Source organism: Anomaloglossus baeobatrachus, chromosome 2 (genome assembly GCF_048569485.1).
Source record: "Anomaloglossus baeobatrachus isolate aAnoBae1 chromosome 2, aAnoBae1.hap1, whole genome shotgun sequence".
In the NCBI taxonomy this organism is placed as follows: Eukaryota; Metazoa; Chordata; class Amphibia; order Anura; family Aromobatidae; genus Anomaloglossus; species Anomaloglossus baeobatrachus.
This window is the reverse complement of record NC_134354.1, coordinates 433,666,060-433,691,855: the sequence shown is the minus strand read 5'-3', so window position 1 is coordinate 433,691,855 and position 25,796 is coordinate 433,666,060. Positions and strand designations below refer to the sequence as shown.

Sequence of the window (25,796 nt, the reverse complement as noted above, 5' to 3'; positions counted from 1 at the left end):
TTATAAAGAAAAAAGGTTAACAGTTATAGGGGTTTCTAAACTTTTTCATATGACTATGTATATGTGTGTGTGTGTGTGTGTGTGTGTGTATGTGGGTGTGTGTATGTATGTATGTATGTATGTATATATATATATAATATATCTCTAGCTGTAGTATCAGGGCGTCGCCCGGGATAGTAACTGTCTCTCTCTCTCTGTCTCTTTGCCGATAACAGAGAGAGATAGCGGAGATGGGTTTTAAAAACCGCGCCAGAGATCCCAGATGTAAGCTTGATCAATGTAACCTTTATTTCGGCATAGGTCTACGCGTTTCAGGGGTCTCAGCCCCCTTCCTCAGGACCAGCAAGCACAAGATACATCAAATCTGCAGAGTCACATGTATACAGACCATATATACCCAGTGGAACATCAAAGAACCGCCCTAAAAAAAAAAAAAAAAAAAATCGGCGGGAAAAAACTTTAATCCCTGCAAGGAGTGACGTGGTCCGGTGAAAAACCAAAGATAATGAACTGTATTGACAGTAACAGTCTCTTTGTTAATAAAAAGACCAATGTAAATCAAAAAAATTAAAAACAATTAACATAAAACATCATGCGTCATTGATGAATAAAAAATGTAAAACCATACATATATATGTGTTTATTGTGTCCCAGACCATATTAGAATTCACACCGCAGTAAGAGGGTATAGAACCCACACCTAAACACGGCCATCAATCTTCATGAGGACCAAGAATGTGAAGCAGTAAGTCCACACAGCCAGAACGATGTGCGGTAAAAATTCATGATCTAAAGAAGGTGAAGAAACCATAGAAAAAGGAAATTACTAAAAAAATGTAACAAGTGAGAAAAATCTATTCCATATTAATTATATACGGAACAGATGATGGTGTCGTGAAAAAACAACATATATATCTCATAAAATGATTCAATAGTGAGCACAAGATGAGTGCAATCCATAAAACCAAAAAAGCATAAATGCATATATGTACCCCACAAAAGATCTATTAAAACACCTATAAGTGTAGTCAACCCATATAAAAAGGGTTTAAATGAAACAACTGGTTACCACGGCCAAATGTATTGAGCCGAAGACAAATGTATATATCCGTGTGAAGAAATCAAGATATGACTATTAGAACTGTGCAGTGAACATGATACATCCGAAAAAGGAATCGGGTACAAGGAACAGGTAGGGGTGAATGGAGTTCAGGAGCGTGGGAAACAAACCAGGTGCGCATGCGTGTAATCACAGGCAAGATAGGGGTGACGAGAGTTCAGAAGCGTGGGAAAAAACCAAAGTGCGCATGCGTTCGATCAAAGGCAAGAAGCCGGTGCAGTGAATGAACCAATAAACCAGAGCTAGGGTGAGCAGAGTTCAAAGCGTAAAAAGAAAATGAGAAGAAAAGGAAAACGGAATCTTAAATAAAAGAAACAAGATTTAAGATACAGTGCAAAACTACACATATATATCTATATATGACGGACCTGAAAAAAGATCCCGTCTAATAGGATTTGCTGAAAAATCGGCAAGGAGTCTACCAGAAGGAATCACTATCCATCTGGATAAAAATACTGAACTCTGACCATGATAATAATTTAAATATAAAGATAAAACAAGTATAAAAACATAAGGCAAAAATCTACCACAAAAATAATCAATTATCCATCTGGGCAAACAAACTCTAATCCTACATGACATTAAATAAATAAACAATTTAGATATATCATGTGTAAAAACCATAAAAATGGAAAAAACAATAACATAGCATGGATGGTGATCAAGTAAATATAGATAAAAGGTACAACACTAGTAAAACCTCAATAAGAACAATCAAAACAATAAGACCAATAATAAAATATTAAAATTTACAGTAATATGATTTAGAATAATAATATCTAGATTACTCATGAAATATATCCGTGATTTCATTGAGACCCCTTGGTTTGAGAGTATCAAGCTTATATATCCAAAAAGTTTCTTTTCTGTTTAGAACCTCCATTCGGTTATGGACATATGGAGGAATATGCTCTATAGGGGTCACTTTAATCCTGGTAGCCTTTTTATGTTGCAAATTAATATGCCTAGATAGACCATGCAACATGAACCCAATTTTAATGTTGTGTCTATGTGAGTTGATACGATTATGAAGCGGCTGTATCGTCCTGCCCACATATCTCTTGTCACACTCGCATTCTATTAGATAAACAACATGATCTGTCTGGCAGGTAAGATGACTTTTAATGTTAAATTCCACCCCTCCTGGATAGAGGCCGAAATGTATCCTCCCATGTTGTATGTCCTTACAACATAAACACTTCTTTATGCCACATTTGTAGACCCCTATAGGTTTATAGGATATAGTGGTAGGAATTTCCTCTTTTAACCTACTTGGGGCTAACATGTTTTTTAATGTGGGTGCTCTCCGATAAATGATCCCAGGAGTAGTAGGCAGAACTCCCCTCAGGTAGGGATCATTCCGAAGAACATTCCAATGTCTTCGGATGATGTTTTTAATAAAATCACCATCCCTACTATAAGTGGTAAGGAAATGAGAGGAAAATTCATTCCCAGAATTGGGACCATTTTTTATCCCAGAGGCAACACTCCGTGTAGTCAATTCTATCTGACTCAGATCCTTGTTCACCTGATATGCTTTCTTGATTAGCGATGGGGGGTATTTTTTTATCTAGAAACCTATCCTTAAGAATCATAGCCTGTTCCTTGTAGTCACTATCAAGGGTGCAATTCCTCCTCACTCTCTGAAATTGATTCCTGGGCACATTAGTGAGCCATTTGTTGTAGTGGCTACTTGTAAAATCGATGTACCCATTGCTGTCGACCTTTTTGAAAAAGGTTTTAGTATAAATTGTCCCTCTGTCGTGTGCAATGGTGAGATCCAGGAAATCAATAGATCCCCTTTCTATAGTGGGTGTGAACGTCAGACCCCAATCATTATTTAGTATGCCTCTCAAGAAGTCGTGCAGGTTTTTACCTGAATCATCCCATATAAAGAACAGGTCATCGATGTACCTTTTGTACACGATGACATGTCTAAAAAGATCGGAGGAATAGATGTGTGACAACTCAAATAGACCCATGAATAAATTAGCGAAAATAGGTGCAGCCCTCGAGCCCATCGCTGTGCCACAGCGTTGATGGTACAACACATCTTGAAAAGTGAAGAAGTTATTCATCAGAATGAATCTCATACCCTCCAGCAAAAACTTTTTTTGCGGAATAGGCAATCTTTCATCAACTTCTAGGAACTGTCTGAGGCACTCCAGCCCCAATTCATGTCGGATGTTAGTATAAAGAGCGGCAATATCAAGTGTGACAAAACAGTATGAGTCCATCCAACTCACATCTTTAATAATATTAATTAGATGTGTGGAAGCTGACAAGGGAGGAGGAATTGTAATACAGGACAGAGGTGCATATATCCAAGAGGCTCTAAGGAATTTGTCCAACCCCCTCCATTATGAGGTTACTGATATAACTACTTACAATCAGTCTGTCCTAGATTACCGTGCCCTGATACAGAGGGCTATTGCTCTGGGGGTTCTAAATAAACACGAGAGCAAATTCCTGGAAGTAAAAAATCCGAGGGTAGCGTTCTATTACCATCTACCCAAAATACATAAATGCCTCCATAATCCCCCAGGCAGACCCATCATATCAGGGATCGGGTCCCTGACTGAGAATCTGGCTGCATATGTGGATCAGATCATGCGACCACATGTTATTAATCTCAGGAGTTACCTGAGGGATTCCACACATCTAATTAATATTATTAAAGATGTGAGTTGGATGGACTCATACTGTTTTGTCACACTTGATATTGCCGCTCTTTATACTAACATCCGACATGAATTGGGGCTGGAGTGCCTCAGACAGTTCCTAGAAGTTGATGAAAGATTGCCTATTCCGCAAAAAAAGTTTTTGCTGGAGGGTATGAGATTCATTCTGATGAATAACTTCTTCACTTTTCAAGATGTGTTGTACCTTCAACGCTGTGGCACAGCGATGGGCTCGAGGGCTGCACCTATTTTCGCTAATTTATTCATGGGTCTATTTGAGTTGTCACACATCTATTCCTCCGATCTTTTTAGACATGTCATCGTGTACAAAAGGTACATCGATGACCTGTTCTTTATATGGGATGATTCAGGTAAAAACCTGCACGACTTCTTGAGAGGCATACTAAATAATGATTGGGGTCTGACGTTCACACCCACTATAGAAAGGGGATCTATTGATTTCCTGGATCTCACCATTGCACACGACAGAGGGACAATTTATACTAAAACCTTTTTCAAAAAGGTCGACAGCAATGGGTACATCGATTTTACAAGTAGCCACTACAACAAATGGCTCACTAATGTGCCCAGGAATCAATTTCAGAGAGTGAGGAGGAATTGCACCCTTGATAGTGACTACAAGGAACAGGCTATGATTCTTAAGGATAGGTTTCAAGATAAAAAAATACCCCCCATCGCTAATCAAGAAAGCATATCAGGTGAACAAGGATCTGAGTCAGATAGGATTGACTACACGGAGTGTTGCTTCTGGGATAAAAAATGGTCCCAATTCTGGGAATGAATTTTCCTCTCATTTCCTTACCACTTATAGTAGGGATGGTGATTTTATTAAAAACATCATCCGAAGACATTGGAATGTTCTTCGGAATGATCCCTACCTTAGGGGAGTTCTGCCTACTACTCCTGGGATCATTTATCGGAGAGCACCCACATTAAAAAACATGTTAGCCCCAAGTAGGTTAAAAGAGGAAATTCCTACCACTATATCCTATAAACCTATAGGGGTCTACAAATGTGGCATAAAGAAGTGTTTATGTTGTAAGGACATACAACATGGGAGGATACATTTCGGCCTCTATCCAGGAGGGGTGGAATTTAACATTAAAAGTCATCTTACCTGCCAGACAGATCATGTTGTTTATCTAATAGAATGCGAGTGTGACAAGAGATATGTGGGCAGGACGATACAGCCGCTTCATAATCGTATCAACTCACATAGACACAACATTAAAATTGGGTTCATGTTGCATGGTCTATCTAGGCATATTAATTTGCAACATAAAAAGGCTACCAGGATTAAAGTGACCCCTATAGAGCATATTCCTCCATATGTCCATAACCGAATGGAGGTTCTAAACAGAAAAGAAACTTTTTGGATATATAAGCTTGATACTCTCAAACCAAGGGGTCTCAATGAAATCACGGATATATTTCATGAGTAATCTAGATATTATTATTCTAAATCATATTACTGTAAATTTTAATATTTTATTATTGGTCTTATTGTTTTGATTGTTCTTATTGAGGTTTTACTAGTGTTGTACCTTTTATCTATATTTACTTGATCACCATCCATGCTATGTTATTGTTTTTTCCATTTTTATGGTTTTTACACATGATATATCTAAATTGTTTATTTATTTAATGTCATGTAGGATTAGAGTTTGTTTGCCCAGATGGATAATTGATTATTTTTGTGGTAGATTTTTGCCTTATGTTTTTATACTTGTTTTATCTTTATATCTAAATTATTATCATGGTCAGAGTTCAGTATTTTTATCCAGATGGATAGTGATTCCTTCTGGTAGACTCCTTGCCGATTTTTCAGCAAATCCTATTAGACGGGATCTTTTTTCAGGTCCGTCATATATAGATATATATGTGTAGTTTTGCACTGTATCTTAAATCTTGTTTCTTTTATTTAAGATTCCGTTTTCCTTTTCTTCTCATTTTCTTTTTACGCTTTGAACTCTGCTCACCCTAGCTCTGGTTTATTGGTTCATTCACTGCACCGGCTTCTTGCCTTTGATCGAACGCATGCGCACTTTGGTTTTTTCCCACGCTTCTGAACTCTCGTCACCTCTATCTTGATCTTGCCTGTGATTACACGCATGCGCACCTGGTTTGTTTCCCACGCTCCTGAACTCCATTCACCCCTACCTGTTCCTTGTACCCGATTCCTTTTTCGGATGTATCATGTTCACTGCACAGTTCTAATAGTCATATCTTGATTTCTTCACACGGATATATACATTTGTCTTCGGCTCAATACATTTGGCCGTGGTAACCAGTTGTTTCATTTAAACCCTTTTTATATGGGTTGACTACACTTATAGGTGTTTTAATAGATCTTTTGTGGGGTACATATATGCATTTATGCTTTTTTGGTTTTATGGATTGCACTCATCTTGTGCTCACTATTGAATCATTTTATGAGATATATATGTTGTTTTTTCACGACACCATCATCTGTTCCGTATATAATTAATATGGAATAGATTTTTCTCACTTGTTACATTTTTTTAGTAATTTCCTTTTTCTATGGTTTCTTCACCTTCTTTAGATCATGAATTTTTACCGCACATCGTTCTGGCTGTGTGGACTTACTGCTTCACATTCTTGGTCCTCATGAAGATTGATGGCCGTGTTTAGGTGTGGGTTCTATACCCTCTTACTGCGGTGTGAATTCTAATATGGTCTGGGACACAATAAACACATATATATGTATGGTTTTACATTTTTTATTCATCAATGACGCATGATGTTTTATGTTAATTGTTTTTAATTTTTTTGATTTACATTGGTCTTTTTATTAACAAAGAGACTGTTACTGTCAATACAGTTCATTATCTTTGGTTTTTCACCGGACCACGTCACTCCTTGCAGGGATTAAAGTTTTTTCCCGCCGATTTTTTTTTTTTTTTTTTTTGAGGGCGGTTCTTTGATGTTCCACTGGGTATATATGGTCTGTATACATGTGACTCTGCAGATTTGATGTATCTTGTGCTTGCTGGTCCTGAGGAAGGGGGCTGAGACCCCTGAAACGCGTAGACCTATGCCGAAATAAAGGTTACATTGATCAAGCTTACATCTGGGATCTCTGGCGCGGTTTTTAAAACCCATCTCCGCTATCTCTCTCTGTTATCTGCCAACCGGGGTACTGCTGCCGTTGATCCACATATGCGGTTACAGGAGTTGTGCCTTTCACAACTCTAATAGGTGAGTAGGATTACTCCTTACTATACCCCCTGTTTATCAGGGTAAGACCCTATGCGCTTTTTCTCCACAGGTTTCTTGCTTCTGTCTCTTTGCCCCTCTGTCTCTGTCTCTTTCTCTCTCTCTATCCGTCGCACCACCGACCTCTTTTTACCTCACACATAAGCTTTGTATACTAACAGTTTATTTTGTTCCTATCCACTGACAGTTGCTATTTATAGCCTGGACCTCCCAGCTCCATTCAGATTAATGGAGGCAGGATTTTTGTAGAGAAACTGGAAAGCACGGGGTTAAATTTTCCCGCCCAAACATAGTCTATGACGTTAAAATTTCGTGATTATACATGCGACTGTGCGGATTCCTTTAGCGGACACACACACACACACACACACAGCTTTATATATTAGGTTTAAAAAATATGTATATAATACACACAGTAAAGACCAAAAGTTTGGACACACCTTCTCATCTCTAGAATAACTATTAAGAGGAGACTTTGTGCAGCAGGCCTTCATGGTGAAATAGCTGCTAGGAAACCACTGCTATGGACAGGCAACAAGCAGAAGAGACTTGTTTGGGCTAAAGAACACAAGGAATGGACATTAGACCAGTGGAAATCTGTGCTTTGGTCTGATGAGTCCAAATTTGAGATCTTTGGATCCAACCACCGTGTGTTTGTAAAAAAGGTGAACGGATGGACTCTACATGGCTGGTTCCCACCGTGAAGCAGGGAGGAGGAGGTGTCATGGTGTGGGGGAGCTTTGCTGGTGACACTGTTGGGGATTTATTCAAAATTGAAGGCATACAGAACCAGCATGCCTACCACAGCATCTTGCAGCGGCATGCTATTCCATCCGGTTTGCGTTTAGTTGGACCATCATTTATTTTCCAACAGGACAATGACACCAAACACACCTCCAGGCGGTGTAAGGTCTATTTGACTAAGAAGGAGAGTGATTGGGTGCTACGCCAGATGACCTGGTTTCCACAGTCACCAGACCTGAACCCAATCGAGATGGTTTGGGGTGAGCTGGACCGCACAGTGAAGGCAAAAGGGCCAACAAGTGCTAAGCATCTCTGGGAACTCCTTCAAGACTGTTGGAAAACCATTTCCGGTGACTACCTCTTGAAGCTGATCAAGAGAATGCTAAGAGTGTGCAAAGTAGTAATGAAAGCAAAAGGTGGCTACTTTGAAGAACCTAGAATGTAAGACATTTTCAGTTGTTTCACACTTTTTGAAGTACTTCATTCCACATCTTTTAATTCATAGTTTTGATGCCTTCAATGTGAATCCACAATTTTCAGAGTCCTGAAGATAAAGAAAACTCTTTGAATGAGAAGATGTCAAATTTTGGTCTGTACTGTGTGTGTGTGTGTGTGTGTGTGTGTGTATGTACTGTATGTATGTATGTATATATATATATCTATATATATAATTGCCTTATTCTGTCTGTCTATCTGTCTGTCTGTCTGTCATGCTCCGAAATTGTGTCCTTACGGTGACACAAAGCTGATTGGCCGCTGGGCTCGCCATGGCCCCGCCCCCCCACACGGATTGGCCTCTCGCCCCGGCTCTCTGCAGGCCCCACCCCCTCACGCAATGCACGCTCGCTGTGGCCCAACTGACACGGGGCTCCGATTCCCAGGTGAGTACACACACATCAGATCACACTCACTCTCACACATCACATCCACACACTCACAACATGCTGGGATATCGCTTGCTTCTACACCGGCTCCGTCAGGATCCCGGCAGCGCCAGACATAACCTTGCGATGCTGGGATCTTAACGGAGGCCGTGAAAGCTGGTAACCATTATACACATCGGGTAACTAAGGTCCCTTAGTTACCCGATGTGTATCATAGTTACCAGTGTACACCGGCTCACACTCACACACACATCACATCGCATCCACACATCAAGGTCCTGCAGCTGCAGAACATACATAACATAACAGCACACACACACACACACACACAAATCAGATCACACTCACTCACATACACACATCACATCGCATCCACATACTCACAACATCCTGGGATATCGCTTGCTTCTCGGCGGCGATATTGTGCTGTGAGCTTCCAGGACCTGACGGAGGATCACATGGCCAGAAGCATGTGATATCCCCGGATGTTGTGAGTATCAGCGCGTATGTGCAATATCGTCAGTGTCTGTGTGTGTGAGTGTATGCGATCGGGTGTGTGTGAGTGTATGCGATCGGGTGTGTGTGTGAGTGTATGCGATCGGGTGTGTGTGTGAGTGGATGCGATCGGGTGTGTGTGTGAGTGGATGCGATCGGTTGTGTGTGTGAGTGGATGCGATCGGTTGTGTGTGTGAGTGGATGCGATCGGTTGTGTAGGTGAGTGGATGCGATCGGTTGTGTGGGTGAGTGGATGCGATCGGGTGTGGGTGAGTGTCGGCAGAGGAGCACGGCGTGCTGGAGGAGGCTGGGAGCAGAGAGGCTGATCTTGGGGAAGGCTGGGAGGGGGGGGCTGATGCTGAGGGAGGCTGGAAGGAGAGAGGCTGAGCAAACGTGCTCCATCCGCCATACTGCGCACTCCCCATCGTGCTGCATCCCCCATGCTGCGCACTCCCAAACGTGGTCCATCCGCCATGCTGCGCACTCCCAAACGTGGTCCATCCGCCATGCTGCGCACTCCCAAACGTGGTCCATCCGCCATGCTGCGCACTCCCAAACGTGCTCCATCCGCCATGCTGCGCACTCCCAAACGTGCTCCATCCGCCATACTGCGCACTCCCCATCGTGCACCATCCGGCATGCTGCGCACTCCTAAGCGGATGGAGCATGATGGGGGGTGCGCAGCATGGCGGATGGAGCACGTTTGGGAGTGCGCAGCATGGCGGATGGAGCACGTTTGGGAGTGCGCAGCATGACGGATGGAGCACGTTTGGGAGTGCGCAGCATGACGGATGGAGCATGTTTGGGAGTGCGCAGCATGCCGGATGGTGCACGTTTGGGAGTGCGCAGTATGGCGGATGGAGCACGTTTGGGAGTGCGCAGTATGGCGGATGGAGCACGTTTCGGAGTGCGCAGCATGGCGGATGGAGCACGTTTGGGAGCGCGCAGCATGGCGGATGGAGCACGTTTGGGAGTGCGCAGCATGGCGGATGGAGCACGTTTGGAAGTGCGCAGCATGGCGGATGGAGCACGTTTGGGAGTGCGCAGCATGGCGGATGGAGCACGTTTGGGAGTGCGCAGCATGCCGGATGGTGCACGATGGGGAGTGCGCAGTATGGCGGATGGAGCACGTTTGGGAGTGCGCAGCATGGCGGATGGAGCACGTTTGGGAGTGCGCAGCATGGCGGATGGAGCACGTTTGGGAGTGCGCAGCATGGCGGATGGAGCACGTTTGGGAGTGCGCAGCATGGCGGATGGAGCACGTTTGGGAGTGCGCAGCATGGCGGGTGGAGCACGTTTGGGAGTGCGCAGCATGGCGGATGGAGCATGATAGGGGGTGCGCAGCATGGCGGATGGAGCACGTTTGGGAGTGCGCAGCATGGCGGATGGAGCACGTTTGGGAGTGTGCAGCATGGCGGATAGAGCACGATGGGGAGTGCGCAGTATGGCGGATGGAGCACGTTTGGGAGTGCGCAGTATGGCGGATGGAGCACGTTTCGGAGTGCGCAGCATGGCGGATGGAGCACGTTTGGGAGTGCGCAGCATGGCGGATGGACCACGTTTGGGAGCGCGCAGCATGGCGGATGGAGCACGTTTGGGAGTGTGCAGCATGGCGGATAGAGCACGATGGGGAGTGCGCAGCATGGCGGATGGAGCACGTTTGGAAGTGCGCAGCATGGCGGATGGAGCACGTTTGGGAGTGCGCAGCATGGCGGATGGAGCACGTTTGGGAGTGCGCAGCATGCCGGATGGTGCACGATGGGGAGTGCGCAGTATGGCGGATGGAGCACGTTTGGGAGTGCGCAGCATGGCGGATGGAGCACGTTTGGGAGTGCGCAGCATGGCGGATGGAGCACGTTTGGGAGTGCGCAGCATGGCGGATGGAGCACGTTTGGGAGTGCGCAGCATGGCGGGTGGAGCACGTTTGGGAGTGCGCAGCATGGCGGATGGAGCATGATAGGGGGTGCGCAGCATGGCGGATGGAGCACGTTTGGGAGTGCGCAGCATGGCGGATGGAGCACGTTTGGGAGTGTGCAGCATGGCGGATAGAGCACGATGGGGAGTGCGCAGCATGGCGGATGGAGCACGTTTGGGAGTGCGCAGCATGGGGGATGCAGCACGATGGGGAGTGCGCAGTATGGCGGATGGAGCACGTTTGGGAGTGCGCAGCATGGCGGATGGACCACGTTTGGGAGTGCGCAGCATGGCGGATGGAGCACGTTTGGAAGTGCGCAGCATGGGGGATGCAGCACGATGGGGGGTGCGCAGCATGGGGGATGGAGCACGATGGGAGGTGCACACCTCCCCCCAACACACACACACACGCGCACTGCACAACACACACACACTAGGAATCACAAACAACGCCCTACACAGACACCCACACACACAGACAACGCTGCACACACAAATATACGCACATACTGCACAACACACACATTGCTCAAAACATACCTCCCCCCAAAACACACCACACCCACACAAACCGCACAACACACACACACACACAACGCTACAGACACACAGCGCTCCACAAACAACGCAACACACGCAACACACATACAACACCGCTCTCACCCCCCGCGACACTCAGAACATGTACAGCGCCCTACACAAACACTTGGTAACTACACACAACAACATCTATATATATAACAAAAATCATACATGAACTACACAATACGTAAATTCTAGAATACCCGATGTGTAGAATCGGGCCACCTTCTAGTATATATATATATATATATATATGTGTGTGTATGTCTGTGTATATATATCGTTCATTATTTATATATATACAATATAAAATGAAAGATAAGCGTGATCATTCATTTTAAAGCAGTTGTCCCCCGAATACATTACATTTTAATCAATGGATCTTTGAATAATAACCAGTTCCACTATTGGATATGTTATAAAATGTTCCTGTGCTGAGATCTTCTAAATGTGTCCCTGCTATGTGCTGTGTAATGGCTGTCTCTGACCGCACTGATTGCTCTCTTTGATTTAAAAGCTATAAAACATGGACTCTATGGACTCTAAAATTTCTAATCCGGTCTACTTGTTATACTTTTTTTTTGCTCGAAACTTGATAATTAGTTCCCCTTTAGGTTTCGCCTATACTCAATTCCACGTTATACTGGCGCTATGTCCAGCGCCGGCCTTAGCCTGAATGGCGCCCTGTGCAAAACTGCCCTTTGGTGCCCCCCCCCCCCCAACTGATTTTTTGTTTTACCCAGTTTCCAGGAAACAAATGAGGACTAGAGGCCATTTTTTTATATATGTTAAGAAAATTGATCTCTTCAAATGTACAATAAACTCCTCCAGATTTGTGCTGGAGAATCTGCTTCTCAAATCCACATTAATTCCACCACATCACACAGAGACAGACTGATATAGAGACAGAGACACACAGACACAGAGATACATAGACACACAGACTGATACAGAGACACACAGGGACACAGTCTGATACAGAGACACACACACACACACACACACACACACACACACACACGCAGACATACACACAGAGACAGAGATACACAGACAGACATAGAATCACAGACAGAGAGAGAGAGAGACACAGACACACAGAGACTGATACAGAGACACGCCAATATAGACACACACAGACTGATACAGAGGCACAGAGAAAGAGACGGAGAGACACACAGAGGCACACATACAGAGGCACGGACACACACAGAAACACACAGAGACATGGACACACACAGACAGAGAGGCAGAGACACACCGTGACAGACACCTAGACAGAGATGCACAGAGACAGTCACGCAGAGACAGAGATACACAGACTGACACACAGAGACTGACACACAGAGACTGACACACAGAGACTGACACACAGAGACTGACACACAGAGACGCACACAGAGACGCACAAAGACGCACACAGAGACAGACTAATACAGAGACTGATACAGAGGCACACCGATATAGACACACAAAGACTGATACAGAGGCACAGAGAAAGAGACTGAGAAACACAGACATAGACACACACACAGAGACACACAGAGGCACACACACGGACACAAACAGACACATTCACACCCAGAGACACAGAGGTAGAGACACACAGTGACTGACACATAGACAGAGATACACAGAGACAGAGACACAGAGATACACACAACAGAAACAGAGAGAGGGAGACAGACAGAGAGGGACACAGAAAGTGGGAGAGAGGCAGTTACAGTACAACTATATGCAAATACCTGCAGGAGCCTCCCCTCAGCCTCGTTTGCACAGCAGGAGCGCTCCACACAGCCTCCTATGCACAGCAGGAGCCCCCACACAATTTCCTGCACACACCAGGAGCCCCCACACAGCCTCCTGCACACAGCAGGAGCCCCCACACAGCCTCCTGCACACAGCAGGAGCCCACACACAGCAGGAGTCCACACACAGCCTCCTGCACACACTAGGAGCCCCCACATAGTCTCCTACACACAGCAGGAGCCCCCACACAGCCTCCTACACACAGCAGGAGCCCACACACAGCCTTCTACACAGAGCAAGAGCCCTCAAACAGCCTTATATGCACAGCAGGAGCCTTCACACAGGCTCCCATACAAAGCAGGGGCTCCCACATAGCCTCTTATATACAACAGGAGCCCCCACAGATCCCATATAGACATAAAAAATATACTCCCCTAATCCTGATTCCCAGCACCGCAGCTTCCGTCTTCTCTTCTATGGTGGCCTGCGGAGGCAGCGCGATGCAATGATGTCACTGCACTGCCCTTGTGGATATACGGTTTCCTAAGACGTAGGCCTGCAGCGGTCTGTGGCTTAGGAGACGGGCAGTGATAGTGCATGGAGCTCTTGCTCTGTCACTGGATTGAACTGTATTGGGGTAACGCCGACATAGTTCTGTGCGGTGGTTGCAGAAGATTCAGGGCTCCGGCCAAGAAGTTCTGGGCCGGAGCTCCGGATCTTTGATGCCAGTGGTGCCCTTGCTGTCGGGTCCCTTTTATGTCCATTTGGAGAGTCCTCTGGGGCATTGACTAGTGTCTGTTTACCAGACCGGCGCTGGATAGATGATCGACAAATAGATATCAGATCGATAATAGAAAGATAGATATATGATAGATAATAGATAGTGGGATAGAGAGATAGATGAATTGATAATAGAGGGATAGAGAGATATATGATAGATAGGCAGGCAGACAGACAGATATTGCACAGTCTACAGGACACACACGTTATACATAACACATACACACAGCACATAATACATTACAGATGACACACAGCATGTTATACTCACAGTTACTCCCTGGGCTCCAGGATTTCAGTGGGGCTTTAGCAGCATCTCCGACAGTGCTGCCGCCCCACTTTGTCTCTCTGGTAGAGACGGAGTAGAGAGAACACAGAGACGAGAGCAGGTAAGGGCGCCCCTTGCTGGAGCATGTGCATGGAGCAGACAGTAGCAGAGCGGAGGGGAGGGTCGCTACCTGCTGTACGCTGTACAGAGTGGGAGGAGACCAGACACAGGGCACAGAGAAGGGGGGGCGCTCCCTGCTGGAACCTGTGCACCAGAGCAGCAAAATGAAAGTAAACAGCTGCTCTCTGGGCACCCCCCTCTGCTGGCGCCCTGTGTGACTGCACCACTCACACATAGTAAAGCCGGCTATGTAAGTCCTAATCCTGGGCATATTCTAATATTTATGCATTATCCTGGGCCCATCCTGGTATATACGTTCTCACTCTGGGCCCATTCTAGTATATATGTGTACCTCCCCTAAGTGCTCGGCCTGGTCGAATCCGGGGATGATTGTGGCTCGAGGGACCCGGGGGCCTAGTGGACACTCCAGAATAAAAAGGGGATATATACAGGAGGAAAGTTCGTGACGCCACCTGCGGGTTGCGGTAACTGGGAGTACCGCCGCTGCCATTGGGAGTACCCAGGGCTGATGGTGTTGGGGCATCCTGGTGGTGATTCCCTCCGCAGGTAGGGACGCCCCGGGACTTGGGGGATGATGCTGGGAGTGCTGTGTGGGTCACAGGACAGGCAGGAGGGTCGGGGTTGCAGCGTACTCACTTAGATCACCATAGTAGTAGCAAGCAGGCGAGAAGAATTCACAGGCATAGATATTAAACCAAGTCTCTGGGTGCTGCTGCCTCCTGGGAAAACCCATCCGGGTACGCCTCTTCCTATGGCCCTCTTGGGTGATCCGAAGGCCCTCCTCCGTGCACAAATTGTTAATTGTTGACCCTTAGGCTTGAAACCATCCACGTCCCGCTCACCAGTTATGTGGAGCAATGCTCTTGACTGCAGGCACGTGGGATTTTCTGGCCATTATTTGGGAAGCCTATCCCCCTCAGTGTGCTGGCGCTGCCAATCTCTGGGAGCATGGGAGTAGAACATGAAGACTCTACTCGCTACAGGCTAATTGCCGGGTTGCATATAGCTTCACCCCGACCTAGGGTCCATGTACCCTGCCATGCTCAGTCCTGGACCGGTTACTGGACCACCAATCCAGTCCACCGCGACCAGGTCTCTGACTCCTGTGGTCCCGGACCACCTGTTTGCAACCTAGCCATTTTCTAGGGGCTACAACCCCTCCCTGGGAGCTCCAAATCCCTGTGACCTCTCCTCTTGAGAGTCACCACTTAACGCCTTGCTACTTCCTGAACTGTTTACTATATCCCTCCCACCAACCTGTCTAGCCCCTAGGTGGGCAGGCCCGTTCCCAACTGGTCCTACCCACTGGTGTGCTGGTGTGACGCCCCTGGACTATCAGGTCATCACAGGTTATTGCACAATTTGCCCTCCCGTGCAATATCCACCTCCTTCTTGGTTATGGGTCCCCAACTGTATGGTGTTGCCAACATCAGCTAATCAAAATCCTAGGTACACTCTGCACCACACCCACTAGATACACCAGTGGACGGCCTGAGTGGAATAGGGTCGCCCACTAGGGGGGTTGGTTAGGGGAGGTCAGGAGTGTCCGGAACAAGGAAGTTGTAGTTTGGAAGTGAAGGAAAAAGGAGGTCAGGAGCAGGGCTCCTAAGTAAATCTAGGTGGCAGATGGTGGTCTGGGCCTAGAGGAGCGGATCGTGGCAAGGGGCACGGAACGGTCGAGGAGGACAGCCGGCGGTCTTGCACCATCACCGGGCTGGGACCAGGTCATGACTGGGTACGTGGACCCTAGGCCTGGGTGCAGCTTCAGGAAACCTGACAATTGACCCGACGAGAACGGAGCCTTCAAGATCCGCTCTCCACCCACTCCAAAATCGGGGGTACTAGCGCAACGAGGGGGATAGGACTTTCCACATAAACGGTCCAGGAAATCCCAAGCGTGAACCATGAGAGCAAGCTCCAACACTTAGCCATAGTGGGGAGCTGGACCCGGCAAGTTCCATACTACCGGGGTCAACAGAGAAGTAAACTTAATGCCAGGAGGCAGGTCTCGTATAACCAGGCAGCACCATCGGGGACGGGACCCGAACGAGCTCCCCTTAGCGGCAGCTGTATCCAGAACTTTGGTTTATCCAGTTGGCGGTGTCAGCTTTATGGACTGAGTACGCAAGTGACCCCTTCGCACCCAACAGCACTCCCCCTCACCATCACCGAGTCCTGGGGTATCCCCCCTACCTGTGGAGGGTCACAACACCTGGCTGCCCCATTCCATAACCCCGGGTACTCCCAACTGAAGCGGTGGTACTCCAAATTACCACATACCACGTGTGGCGTCACAAGCTTTAACACAATCCCCTGTAAATATCCCCTTCATTTCAGTGGCCGCACAACCCCCCGGGCCGGAGACCCCTCGAGCCACTGCGGATCCGGACCCGAGCAGCCTGGCTGCTGGCATGGGGGCTGCACACTGGCAGGGTGTGGTGTGAGGTGGTTTAGGATTTTGTGTGCTGGTGTTCAGTGCCCCGGGTCAAGGCTCCCAGAACCAAGGAGGGTGGGCCCTGCACCTAAGATAAAGGCAGTGCAGAACCCTGCAACATCCTGGTATAGCAAGGGCGTCACATATGTACTCATCCTGGTATATATGTCCTCATGCTGGGCCCATCCTGGTATTTATGCCTTATCTTGGGACTATCTTGGTATATATGTTGTTATCCTGGGCCCATCCTGATATAAATGATCCACGTCCTGATTTATAAGGACCCTTTCTTAGGCCCATCTTGGTATATATGTCCTTATCCTGATCCATTTTCTGGTATATACAGTCCCCGTTCTGTCTCTAGCTCATAAAAAAAAAACAGCAAAAAATTCCCCATTCTTCTCATCTCCCTCACTGCCCAGTATACTCTGTAGTAGGTGTGCAGTGGCCAACAGCTGACATCGGCATGTGCGCTATCTCACATGCAGGGCCAAACTGGCACTAGGGCAATTCTGGCAAATGCCAGAAGAGCCGGTGCCTGTAGTGGGCTGGTGCCTGTAGTGGCCGCTCAAGCTTCAGTCACTGACTCTCTCCTCCGCAGTGTGCGCTGTCCTGTGTCGGCCCTGCTGTGCGATTCTGCGCCCGGCATACACACTTCTGAGGAGAGTGATGGTGACCGCAGCTCTCTCCTTCCTGATCAAATGTATTTGCGTCTCTCAGCCATAAATACATTTGAACAGTGTAGTGCGGCGCTCGGGTCTGGGCTCCGATGTGCATCAGCGTGATGAGATCAGCACTGTCACGCTGTACTCTAAGATGTACAATAGCAGTACAGCGCAGTAATGTGGGACTGAGAGGATTCCTGAAACTATCTGAGAAGGTAGTTAGCTGGTAAACCACTAGGGGGCGTAAAAGTTGAGGAAACGTATGAGCAGGGAATTTCCTAGCAGAGGTAATACTAGTCAAGCCCACCAGATGGCAATAGAATCGTCAGAAAGCCGTGTCACAACATGAGGTCTTGTAAGTACACAAGGGCAAAGTCTAAACGTAGTCAGAGGGAAGCAAATAGTCAGTAGCCGGGAAATCAGAGCCTAGAAGCGAGGGGGAGTGGGAAGACAAGACAGAATAAAGGTAAACAGATAAGGAACGAACAGGGAGACAGCGGGAGAGACACTGATGGAAATAGACAACAGAGGAGGTTAACAGGTCAGGTGAACACGGAGGTCAGGAGGGGCCAGGGCAGACAAGAGGTCACTCAAGAGCAGAACACAGCAGAGCTAGAAGTATCACTGGCGAAGTCCAAGAGAAACAGTGCCCTAATAAAGCAGCCTGACCTCCAGAACGAGGCAGAAAGGATTAACCCCTAACGTGACTTGCATCAGAAGTGAAACTAAAAAAAGGCTCAGCTCCAGCTGAGCCAGGAGTCAATCATGACAAGCACCTTGCTGACATCATCGCACTGCTGCGGGCGCCACAGAGACACGTCGGGCAGTGGTGAGCGCTCCATAGAGGAGCGGAAGATGAACTATACTGGAGAAGGGGAGAACAATCGTGAAAGAGACAGTGCTTTCTGAGAGGTAGTGGGGTGAATACTTTTTTCAGAGTGGGCAGTGTGTGTGTGTGTGTGTGTGTGTGTGTTAGGGGAGGATATTTTACAAAAGGGCACTGTGGGGTGGAAATATTTCGCAGAGGCAGTGTGGGAGGGGTATATTAATGAGACTGGCAGCATGGGGTATATTAATGAGAGTGGCAGCTTGTCGGGATATTAAGGAGAGCGGCGTGGGGGTATATTAATGAGACTGATAGCGTGGGGTATATTAAGGAGAGTAGCATTGTGGGGTTATATTAAGGAGAGTGGCAGTGTCGGGGTATATTAAGGAGAGTGGAAGTATGGGGGTATATTAAGGAGAGTGGCAGTGTAGGGGTATATTAAAGAGGGTGGCAGTGTGGGGGTATATTAAGGAAAGCAGCAGTGTGGTGGTATATTAAGGAGAGCAGCAGCATGGGGGGTATATTAAGGAGAGTGGCAGCGTGGGGGTGTATTAAGGAGAGTGGAAGCGTGGGGGGTATATCAAGGAGAGTGGCAGCGTAGGGGGTATATTAAGGAGGTGCAGCGTGGAACCAAAAACTGCCGCCGCGAGGAGGTGCAAAGTGCGATACAAAAACTGCTGCTGCGAGGAGTCCAGCGTGCCTTTTTAGAGATCATTTCATCTTCAACTTGTTTAACTGTTCCCAATAATTTTAACCAGGGTGTGTCCAAACTTTTACATGCCACTGTATATTCTTATACATAGGGGCAGTATTATAGTAGTTATATTCTTGTGCATAGGGGCAGTAATATAGTAGTTATATTCTTGTACATAGGGGGGCAGTATTATAGTAGTTGTATTCTTGTACATAGGAGCAGTATTATAGCAGTTATATGCTTGTACATAGGAGCAGTATATTTGTATATGGGGAGCAGTATTATTTTAATTATTGTCTTGTGCACTTATGCAGTAAAACAGAAGAAGCATTTTGACTGTCCCTATGACGGCAGTCATAATGTCACCATTAATAGTGCCAGTAGTGCCATTAATAGTGCCCCCCCCCCCCCGGAACCTCGCTCGCTGAGTAAATAATGGAGCTCGCTGAGTAAATAATGAAGCCTCACTAAGTAAATAATGGAGCCTCGCTGAGTAAATAATGGAGCCTCACTAAGTAAATAATGGAGCCTCGCTGAGTAAATAATGGGGCCTCGCTAAGTAAATAATGGAGCCTCGCTGAGTAAATAATGGAGCCTCGCTGAGTAAATAATGGGGCCTTGCTATGTAAATAATGGAGCCTCACTGAGTAAATAATGGGGCCTCGCTAAGTAAATAATGGAGCCTCACTGAGTAAATAATGGGGCCTCACTAAGTAAATAATGGAACCTCGCTATGTAAATAATGGAACCTCGTGAAGTAAATAATGAACCTCGCTCGCTGAGTAAATAATGGAGCCTCACTAAGTAAATAATGGAGCCTCACTAAGTAAATAATGGAGCGTCGCTCGCTGACTAAATAAAGGGGCCACACCCACTTGCTATGTCATCATATTATGAGGTCACAGTAGTCAGAGACTATAAAAAGCCATGCGGCTATCATTTATCCTCATACTCCTGGACCGGACCGCTGAATGAACGCACTGGATGTAGGCGGCAACGCAGAGCCAGGAGGACCCCCATAATACTTCTGGACCGGACCGCTGAATAAACGCATTGGACGTCGGCGGCAACGCAGAGCCAGGAGGACCCCCATAATACTTCTGGACCGGACCGCTGAATGAACGCATTGGACGTCGGCGGCGACGCAGAGCCAGGAGGACCCCCATAAAGCGCCACCCCGGCCATAGGACAGGTAAATGTCTATATACACGCTTGCCTGTGTACAGAACATGTAGTAATGATGGCTTCTTCTTGTCTCAGTTTGAAGGCGCCAGTACAGACGGTGAAGAGGTCTCCACACAGCGACGATGCCTCTCAAGACTTCAGCAAACCCTGGGTGAATCCAAAAGACTTCTAAAGACTCCACCAAAACCGTAGTGAATCCAAAATATCGCTTGAAGACTTCACCAAACCCGTGCTGAGTCCAAAAGACGCTGGATGCCGCTGGAGATATCTGTTAATAAACCTAAGGCGCAAAAACTCTTCTGTTCTGGTTGTTTTTTTTTTTTTTTAGTAAAACGCCTCATCTTTTTGTGCTTTATCTAAGCTGGGGTCTTAAAGGGGGCCAGGGTTCTTCTTGTAGACATGTGGGATCTTAAAGGGGGGCCGGGATTCTTCTTGCAGGCATGTGGGATCTTAAAGGGGGGCCGGGGTTCTTAGAGACCACACTGATCAGCTACAGGACACTACACATCAGAGGATATGGCCAGCATCAGGCTCCTATCGTTCTAGGGTCTATAATCAGCTCATATCTGTAAATACAAAGTGAGAAATATTAAAACCCCATTGTTAAACTGTTTATTAAAAAAAAAAAAAAAAATCTCCACAAAGTTGGATGGAAATATATGATAAGTGATGGGTGGGACCACAAACACCCGGAATCAGTGCATCCAACAGGGTTTGAAGAAAACAAACAGACAAAAAAAAAACAAGGAATAAATAAAAAAAGCAGTAAGAATTATAATAAAAACATCACATTCAAAAATAAGTGAATCCAACCAGGTTTAAAAAAAAAAAAGAAAAAAAAAACAGCCCAAGAAACAAAATACAATTAAAGAGAATAAACAGAAAATAAAACAAAAACCTCACATGCACAAATATCCTGGATCAGTGAATGCAACCCGGGTTTAAGGAAAAGAAAACAAACCTAAAAAAAAACAAAATGCAAAGAAAATAAACAGAAAATTAAAAAATTAATAAAATAAAAACATCACCTGGGATCAGTGAATTCAACTGGGTTTAAAGAAAAAAACAAAAAAGAAACCCCACAATCGAAGAAAATAAAATAAGAAAAAAAAACCTCACTCACATGCACAAATATCCAAGATGAGTGGATCCAACCGGGTTTAAAGAAAAAAAAAAAAACCTTATAAACTAAATACAACCACAGAAAATAAACAAAATTTAAAAAATAATAAAATCATCACATGCAAAAATACCTGGGATCAGTGAATGCAACTGGGTTTAAAAAAAAAACAAACAAAAAAACCCAAAATACAATCAAAGAGAATAGAAAATTATAATAAGATAAATAAAAACATCACATGCAAAAATACCCGGGATCAGTGAATCCAACCAGGTTTCAAAAAAAAAAAACCCAAAAAAAACCAAAACCCCAAAAATCAAATAAAATGCAATAAAAATAAACCGAAAATTAAAAAAACCTCTCACATCCGCAAATATCCGGGAACAGTGAATCCGACCGGATTTAAAGAAAAAAAAAACAAAACAAAAAACATAATACAATGAAAGAAAATAAAATAAAAACCTCACCTTTTTTGTTTTGTACTTCATACAAACATTTAAAATATTATAGAAAAACGATGGAGGAAAAAAAAGTGAAATAGCCTTTTTTTTTTTCTTCCCAAAAAGGGCTGAAGTGTACACTTCAGCGTGTGATATGTCTCATTGTAGATAACGGCAGCTGTTGTTTGGGCCTGGATTATTATATTTACATGTGAAAAATCATGATAATTGTGGTGTGTGTTAGCATAAATTACTGCACAAGGAGTGGCTGTTCCTGTAATTTTGGTCATATGAGCAGTCACCCAGCTTTCCCAGGGTCAGATATCCTGTCAGGATGGAATCTGGAGCTCCTTTCTTAGATGTTGGATAGGATCTATCAGATCTGTTCTGTGTTGAGTAGTGTGACGAGCCCCGTGCGTCTCAAGGACGTCCCGCCAGCGGTCACCTGGAGGAGCGCAGTATTGATTAAGTAATTTCTTATTCTATAAACGACACAGAGAAGAAGGCAGCACACTGCTATTATTACTCCGGGCACTGCGCACACTGCATCTGCTCACACTGGATAAAATATTTATATATATATATAATATATATAATATATAAAAATAAATATATTTTTCTATTTTATAATTTTCTACTTTCTTTGTATATGTATGTATGTATGTATGTATGTATATATATATAATATATATAGCTTGGGGACGGGCGAAGGGAGAGGAAGCAGGAGTTGAGTGTAGCCCTCGAATGGTGAGGAGCTAGGGGAGCGTGTGGCTCCCGTGGAGTTACAGGTTGGGTCGCAGACGGTGGTCTGGGACCGGAGGAGTCGGAGACCCGGTCGCAGGGTATTGAGGCTGGGTGCCTGGACCCAGTCTTGGAGGACGGGAGGCATTTGAGTCTAATAACCAGTCTGGGACCAAAAGCACGGCGGGGTACTGGACCCTAGGTCGGTGAGTAGCTTCAAGCAAAGCCGGCAATTAACCTGTGGAGGATAATGATTTTATGGACTGTCCCCAAGAAGCTCAGAGATCAGGGGCACTAGCGCAACGAGGGAGATAGGGCTTTCCAACCCAAGCAGCCTACCGAAATCCCAAGCATGAGCCCTTGAGAGCACAGCTCCACTACAAACAGTAGAGAGCGGGGCCCGGACAGCTTTATGCCAACAGGCCACCAGAACACTTTAAATTTGTGCACGGAGGCAGGCTCCAGACCACACGGCATTACTATAGGGGATGGATACCCAGATGGACTTCCCCAAGAGGGCAGCAGCACCCAGAGACTTGGTTCACCTTGTTGTCAGAGTCTGCTTCGCGGCCGCATCATCACTAACACTGCCTGAGTGAGTACATGGTCCTCCCCTGCTTCCAATCCGCCCCCCAACACCACCATCCAGAGTCTCGGGCTCTCCCTACCCATAGAGGGAAACGTCATCATTTTGCCCCCACTCCATCTTCCACGGGTACTCCCTTCGACAACGGCGGTACTCCCCTTACTGCGAACCACGGGTGTCGTCACAAACTCTTATCCCCTGTAAATACCCCCTTTACATTTGAGGGGCTGCAAACCCCCGGGTCCGGAGACGGTTGAGCCACAGCAGACCCTGTATCCGAGCGGTTCGACCGCTGCAGGGGCGACACAATGCCTCACAGATCCTTAGCTGTCAGCTTCTTAAAATAGTACCCCCATGTAAAAGTGTGTCCCTCCCCCACCTTCTCATGGTGTAATAGTCTGTCTCTCCTTGACTGTCCTGTATGTACTACTGGTGGGGGATTGTTTGTTCTTCTCAGCATGGGACTTCTCCAATCCACAAACTGGTAAACAGAACAGAGCCAGGAGTCTAAAGTCCATTCATGTATCAAGTGTCCAGGCGGAGTTGGACTCTTCTGCCCACCTAAGGGGCTTATCCCAGGAGAGAAGAACAATGAGACCCATGTTAGTTCAGTTAGTTGGATCTTGGCTGGAGAAGGACTAGGATCTATTGCTGAGGCTGGATCCTAGAGCCTGTGTATGGACTGTCACAGACTGGAGATCAGTGGCCACGTGGGATTGCGTTTTGTTGTTCACCCTGTTGGACTCAAGGAACTCATATAAGGACCATTGCCATATTTTCCCTGGCGTCGGAATACCGGGAGGTGCCCCTGGATCTTTTATTTTGTTGTAGACTCCTTGCAGACTTTAAGGATTTATATGTGTTTGGTGCTTTATCTTTGTGGTTCCAATAAAGCTCTTTGGATTGTTTCTTGGCCTGGCGTCCCTTACTGCTCTGCTGCATACCCCGTCACAAACTGGTTGGCAGCGGCGGGATCAGAGCAGAAAGAATGGAGGACATCAGCCCATAACATCTGGAATCAGAACCTCAGAGTACAAGAACTGGACTGTGGTGAGCCTACAAACAAAGGCCCGTGAATTAGGAGTCGGCTACAAAGGACTCTCTAAGGAGCAACTAATTGAGGCATTGGAAAACGCTTGCCTGCAAGATGGCACAGAGGAAGGATTTCCACAGCAAGGGGAGGAAAGACGGAAGCTGGAGGTAAATACCCAAAAAAGTCAATGGGTTGTGTGGTATGAGGAGGAGATGGCACTGCTTGGAGATGAGGCCACCATAGAAGATAAGAGGGAGGCCATTCGCAGAGCTCAAGAGAGGGCAGCATTGCTGGAGATTAGGCTTGCTGTGGAAGCAGTTAGAGGCTCCAGACAAACTGTAACCACAGCACCCACTATGAGGGAATTCTCCAGAGTGTCCCGCAAGGACTTTAAGCCATTTTAATGAAGCTGCAGGCCACATTGAGAGCTTCCTCCAGGACTTTGAGCATTAGTGCCGATTAATGGAAGTCCCATAAAGAGAGCAAGTCAGACACCTGGTGGGCCTCTTGGAGGGTGGAGCTGCCGACGTCTATAGAGCTATGGACCCTCAGTGGAATTGTGAGTATGGGGAGATAAAACAGACCATTCTAGAACATTATGCCGTGACCCCAGATACTTATAGGACTCAGTTCCGTACATTAGCCTGTGATGGGGAAGTGTCTTTCAAGATGTATGCCCACAGACTGAAACAAGTATGCCATCGCTGGCTGGAGGGAGAGGGGGCCTTAACTTGGGAGACCTTTCTCCAGGTCATCCTGAAAGAGCAGTTCTATGCCAGGTGCCCTGCTGAAATCAGGGAATGGGTGCGCGAGAGGAGACCAGAGACAGTGGAACAAGCTGCTACTCTAGCTGATGAGCTTCTCACCATCAAGCCTCAATAGAAAAGGCTACTAGTCAGTGAGAAAAAAACTACCAGCTCCCCAACACCAGTGGTCCTTTGTCCTTTGGCCTCCAATGTTCACCGTCCCATTAGACTACCAACACATGGCTGACCCCCTGTGAATGTGCCTCCTACTACTCCTGCCTCCTCTTTTGGAGTACGACATGGAGAAAGACTCATAGAACGTAGATGTTATGGATGTGGGCAGCTGGGTCATCTGCAAGCTCACTGTCCTGGTGTTCGGAGGCAAAACAGTTACAGACCCCCTTTGCCTGTCCATTATCTACAGACAACCTCAACAGGAGAAGAGCTGGATTCACTCCCTGATGATTCGACAAAAGACTCTGATATGTTGACTTCCCTACGAGGAGTCTATGGGGTGCGAGCCACAGCCGCCCGTTCTTCTGATCTTCAGCATAAACATCTACAGGAGGTCGTGCTGGATGGCCAAAAAGTTGTTGGCTTTCGTGACACGGGCTTTTCTCACCATCGCAGATCCCCGAGTAATTCAACCAGAAGCAATACAAAAGGGACCAGGAATTGCCATCGAATTGGCTGGAGGTACTCAAAGATAC

The 25,796-nt window shown here is 46.3% G+C and overlaps 1 protein-coding gene across 4 annotated transcripts in view; it reads left to right on the top strand.

Moving 5' to 3' along the window:
* The window catches only part of BCAS3 (BCAS3 microtubule associated cell migration factor), a 1,792,248-nt gene that overhangs the window by 68,288 nt on the left and 1,698,164 nt on the right, over positions 1 to 25,796 (top strand). The gene's annotated exons all lie outside the window — the stretch shown is intronic.